Source organism: Ipomoea triloba, chromosome 3, assembly GCF_003576645.1.
Source record: "Ipomoea triloba cultivar NCNSP0323 chromosome 3, ASM357664v1".
NCBI classification, from domain to species: domain Eukaryota; kingdom Viridiplantae; phylum Streptophyta; class Magnoliopsida; order Solanales; family Convolvulaceae; genus Ipomoea; species Ipomoea triloba.
This window is the reverse complement of record NC_044918.1, coordinates 32810622-32816363: the sequence shown is the minus strand read 5'-3', so window position 1 is coordinate 32816363 and position 5742 is coordinate 32810622. Positions and strand designations below refer to the sequence as shown.

Below are 5742 nucleotides of genomic sequence, written 5' to 3'. Positions count from 1 at the left end.
TATTGATGCTAAGTTCATGAATATTTCATAAAGGGGAAGGCTTTAATTCAAGAGTTTATTGAAGTATGCATAGATTTAATTGAAATCTTGTTAGTAAATGGTACGTAACATTTGTTAACTTGCCTTTGGATGATTTCATTTTATAATGGAAGTTATATGTTGAAATCAAGCTACTCTTTGTATGCACCCAATTTAATTTATGAAAGTAAAGAACATTGTGGTTTTAAATTGCTTATGTCCTCTAAGAACTAGGAATTGATATGTCACGGAAGTGGAGCAAATCCTTGTTCTAATCTTTATCTTTAGTTCATGAAAATGAAATTTAGATTAAAGATTCTTTTGTGCAATTCATTGAACTCTTAAATTACTTGTTTTCCCCTAATCTTGTTATTATTGCATCTATAAGATAATTCTCCTTAATTCAAGTCCTATCTTTAATTATCAGAGTTTATACCAATTGTAATATTGCTTTTAATTCTTGAACCTGTTATAGCTTGTTACATATCAACTCATATATGATTGCTTGGATTCTTGTTAAATTTATTCATCTTAATGCCTAAGAATTTAATTGATATACAAGTACATGCCATAAAACCCAATCCCTTGAGAACGATATAATTAACCCAAGAATTCACTACACCACTTTACACATCAACTTTTTGGCGCCGTTGCCGGGGATTGGCATATCTGGTTGTATTGTATGATTAATTATCTAATCTTAGCATTAAAATTAATGAATTTTGAAGGAGATCAAGTTTTGTTTTTATTGTTTAAGTGTTTTCTTAAGTTTGTTTAAATTTGGATACCTTTCGATTTATGCAAACTAGATCACAAGGTGGTCAAAACCTTTGTCGATTTATGCAAACTAGATCACAAGGTGGTCAAAACCTTTGTCCTTTAAACCAAGAACTCTCTAGAGAGTTAAGGAAGTTGAGTCCTTTAAACCAAGAACTCTCTAGAGAGTTAAGGAAGTTGAAGAAAGGTTCATCCAATCAGTTGAAAGAGTTTGAACCAGTGGAGATAAACATGGACACCGGTGAATCTAGCAACCCAGGCCAAATGTCTCCCGGAGGAAGTAGTTCCCGAGCAAGCCAGAGTCAAGGAGCACACACGGAGGCTCAACCCAATACCTCTCAAGATCCAGTGGCACCGGTACGAATACCAATCTCTACCTCCATGGAAAATCCGAATCTAAATCCTTATTTAGGAGGAGGATTAGGTTTTCAATTTCCACCGCAACTACAAGGAGCCGGGATGCAAAATTTTCCTCATCTTTTGAACCCAAATTTCTTCACAAACCCTATGTTTGACCCATACCAGAATTTCCCTCAAAGAGCCCAACCCTACTTCTACCAAAGAGCACAAAATTTTCAACCCATGGCTACTCATCTGGCTCCCCAATTTGAAGAAGAAGATTGCATTGCCTATCCCGGAATCGAGGCCAATAACTTTGAACTCAAGACTTCCATGATCAACTTGGTGCAAGCAAATCAATTTGGAGGTTCAAAGTTGGAAGATCCTAAAGCGCATATCACCCATTTCGACAGAATATGCCAAACTATCAAGATGAATGGGGTATCTATGGATGCAATCAAGCTGCGATTGTTCCCATTTTCGTTGAGGGATCAAGCTCTGAGTTGGCTCAATTCCTTCGGGCCAAATCATTTCAACACATGGGACCAGCTGTACAAATCTTTCATGCAAGAATACTATCCACCCTCCAAGGCTGCAAAATTGAAGAAGCAAATCCATAATTTCCAGCAATTCGGAAGTGAAAATCTATACGAGGCATGGAAGAGGTTCAAGGATCTCAGGAGGCAGTGTCCTAGGAATCTCCTATCTCCTGGGATTTCATTTCATCTTTTTATGAAGGATTGCTGGACAACTACAAGACAGTGTTGGATACTTCTTCTATGGGGGGAGTGTTTCCTGATATGACGCCCGATCATGGAGAGCAGCTGATAGAAAGAATCACAGCCAACACTGCGTATTGGTACAATGAAAGAGTCGAGCAACCAAGGAAAGAGAAAGCAGCAGGTATATTTGAAGTGGATGAGAAGGTTGCCATGCAAGCCCAACTGGATTCAATCCAACACATGTTGAAAGAAATTGTGCTGAATAAGAAGGCGAATGCTCAGTCAGTCATTTCCTCATCCCAGATGCCACCCACACCACAAGCCTACTCGATGGTACAAACGACAACTCCAAGTCCACCACCATCTTCAACTATGGCTATGGTGCTCAGTTGCGCTATTTGTGGCGGTGCTCATGCTTCTCAAAATTGTCAGCTATTGGAACCTTGCAGCCACAACTCTTATTCAACAGTAGAGCAAGTTGACATGATTGGATACCACAGACCTCAAGGCCAAGCGCAATGGAGGAATCATGTCAATCCTTCTTGGAGCAATCAAGGTTTTCAAGGGAGAAATCCACCTCCTGGTTTTCAAGGCAACCAAGGCTTTAGAGGTGGATATCAAGGCAACCAGCAATGGAGAGGAAATCAAGGACAAGGTACGAGCCAAGAAAATGCTCAGAATCAGCAAGGGTATTCACAAGATCCAGACATGAAAACCTTCATGAACATGATTATGACACAAATGAGTAAATTGCAAACCGAAGTTGAAGGTCTTCGAGCTCAACAACAAGGAGGAGGTGCCCAAGCTTCTACCCAACCTTCATTTAATGGTAAACTTCTAGCAAGCACTGAAAATCCTAGGAATCAAGTCAATGCTGTTGTAACTAGAAGTGGCAAGTCTTTGACTGATCCACCCTTTCCAGACGATAACATTACTCTTGAAAATGAAGGGAAAGAAAAAGAACTTCTACCACAAAAAGGAGATNCAAGCCAGAGTCAAGGAGCACACACGGAGGCTCAACCCAATACCTCTCAAGATCCAGTGGCACCGGTACGAATACCAATCTCTACCTCCATGGAAAATCCGAATCTAAATCCTTATTTAGGAGGAGGATTAGGTTTTCAATTTCCACCGCAACTACAAGGAGCCGGGATGCAAAATTTTCCTCATCTTTTGAACCCAAATTTCTTCACAAACCCTATGTTTGACCCATACCAGAATTTCCCTCAAAGAGCCCAACCCTACTTCTACCAAAGAGCACAAAATTTTCAACCCATGGCTACTCATCTGGCTCCCCAATTTGAAGAAGAAGATTGCATTGCCTATCCCGGAATCGAGGCCAATAACTTTGAACTCAAGACTTCCATGATCAACTTGGTGCAAGCAAATCAATTTGGAGGTTCAAAGTTGGAAGATCCTAAAGCGCATATCACCCATTTCGACAGAATATGCCAAACTATCAAGATGAATGGGGTATCTATGGATGCAATCAAGCTGCGATTGTTCCCATTTTCGTTGAGGGATCAAGCTCTGAGTTGGCTCAATTCCTTCGGGCCAAATCATTTCAACACATGGGACCAGCTGTACAAATCTTTCATGCAAGAATACTATCCACCCTCCAAGGCTGCAAAATTGAAGAAGCAAATCCATAATTTCCAGCAATTCGGAAGTGAAAATCTATACGAGGCATGGAAGAGGTTCAAGGATCTCAGGAGGCAGTGTCCTAGGAATCTCCTATCTCCTGGGATTTCATTTCATCTTTTTATGAAGGATTGCTGGACAACTACAAGACAGTGTTGGATACTTCTTCTATGGGGGGAGTGTTTCCTGATATGACGCCCGATCATGGAGAGCAGCTGATAGAAAGAATCACAGCCAACACTGCGTATTGGTACAATGAAAGAGTCGAGCAACCAAGGAAAGAGAAAGCAGCAGGTATATTTGAAGTGGATGAGAAGGTTGCCATGCAAGCCCAACTGGATTCAATCCAACACATGTTGAAAGAAATTGTGCTGAATAAGAAGGCGAATGCTCAGTCAGTCATTTCCTCATCCCAGATGCCACCCACACCACAAGCCTACTCGATGGTACAAACGACAACTCCAAGTCCACCACCATCTTCAACTATGGCTATGGTGCTCAGTTGCGCTATTTGTGGCGGTGCTCATGCTTCTCAAAATTGTCAGCTATTGGAACCTTGCAGCCACAACTCTTATTCAACAGTAGAGCAAGTTGACATGATTGGATACCACAGACCTCAAGGCCAAGCGCAATGGAGGAATCATGTCAATCCTTCTTGGAGCAATCAAGGTTTTCAAGGGAGAAATCCACCTCCTGGTTTTCAAGGCAACCAAGGCTTTAGAGGTGGATATCAAGGCAACCAGCAATGGAGAGGAAATCAAGGACAAGGTACGAGCCAAGAAAATGCTCAGAATCAGCAAGGGTATTCACAAGATCCAGACATGAAAACCTTCATGAACATGATTATGACACAAATGAGTAAATTGCAAACCGAAGTTGAAGGTCTTCGAGCTCAACAACAAGGAGGAGGTGCCCAAGCTTCTACCCAACCTTCATTTAATGGTAAACTTCTAGCAAGCACTGAAAATCCTAGGAATCAAGTCAATGCTGTTGTAACTAGAAGTGGCAAGTCTTTGACTGATCCACCCTTTCCAGACGATAACATTACTCTTGAAAATGAAGGGAAAGAAAAAGAACTTCTACCACAAACTCTTGAAAATGAAGGGAAAGAAAAAGAACTTCTACCACAAAAAGGAGATCATGAAGGGAAAGAAAAAGAACTTCTACCACAAAAAGGAGATCCCGAAGGACAAGTGCAGACAAAGGAGGATCCTAGCCAAGATCCCGAAGGACAAGTGCAGACAAAGGAGGATCCTAGCCAAGGTAAAAAGAACAAGGGCAAGCAAATTGATGATTCTAGCCAAGGTAAAAAGAACAAGGGCAAGCAAATTGATGATTCGGTGATTCCTTAAAAGAACAAGGGCAAGCAAATTGATGATTCGGTGATTCCTTGCAACTTATTGCCATTTCCACAAAGGTTGTGGAAGTCCAAAGAAACCGATAGGGATAACAAATTCAAGATGATGCTTGACAAGTTGGAGATATCTATGCCTTTTGTGGATGCTGTTACTCAAATACCATCATACAAGAAATTCTTGAAGGATATTTTGAGTAATAAAAAGAAGCTGGAGAAGAGTGCAGTGATAGATCTTAGTGAGGGAGCATTGGCATGCGCTGCAATACAAAAGAATCTACCACCGAAGTTGAAGGATCCTGGAAGTTTTGCTATTCCATGTATCGTTGGAGGATTTGTTGTGGGTCGTGCTCTATGTGATCTCGGAGCTAGTGTGAGCCTCATGCCTTACTCTCTTTGCAAGAGGCTCAACCTTGGAGAGCCGAAACCCACTAGCATGACACTTCAAATGGCGAATCGCTTAATAAAGCGCCCAGTGGGAGTATTGGAAGACATCCCAGTAATGATCGATCAATACTACATCCCGGGAGATTTTGTGATTCTTGACATTGAGGAAGATGCCAAGGTACCCATAATCCTTGGTAGACCATTTCTAGCCACAGCTGGGGCGATCATTGATGTAAAAAGGGGGAAGCTTGTTATGGAAGTGGCCGATCACAAGATTGAATTTGATATATTCAAAATGGCCAAACACCAACCAACTTACATTGATGAATGCAATATGGTGGAAATTTGTGAGGTAAACCCTAGTGAAGTCTTGAAGATTGACAAGGAGTATTCGATTGTTGAAGAACTTCTTGAGAAATTTGGAATCTGCACCCAAAAGGAGATGGACACATGCGAGCAAGGGATTTTTGGTCAAGGTGAGGCTGGAGAAAGAATTTTTGCTGC

General features: G+C 41.2%; 2 non-coding genes across 2 annotated transcripts; both read right to left on the bottom strand.

The window, feature by feature from the left end:
- Positions 1–1731: 1731 nt before the first annotated feature.
- Positions 1732–1838, bottom strand: LOC116014552. Its single transcript, XR_004097421.1, has one exon. It is a non-coding gene; the product is annotated as a small nucleolar RNA R71 (small nucleolar RNA).
- Positions 1839–3485: 1647 nt separating this feature from the next.
- Positions 3486–3592, bottom strand: LOC116014551. Its single transcript, XR_004097420.1, has one exon. It is a non-coding gene; the product is annotated as a small nucleolar RNA R71 (small nucleolar RNA).
- Between the last annotated feature and the right edge of the window lie 2150 nt (positions 3593–5742).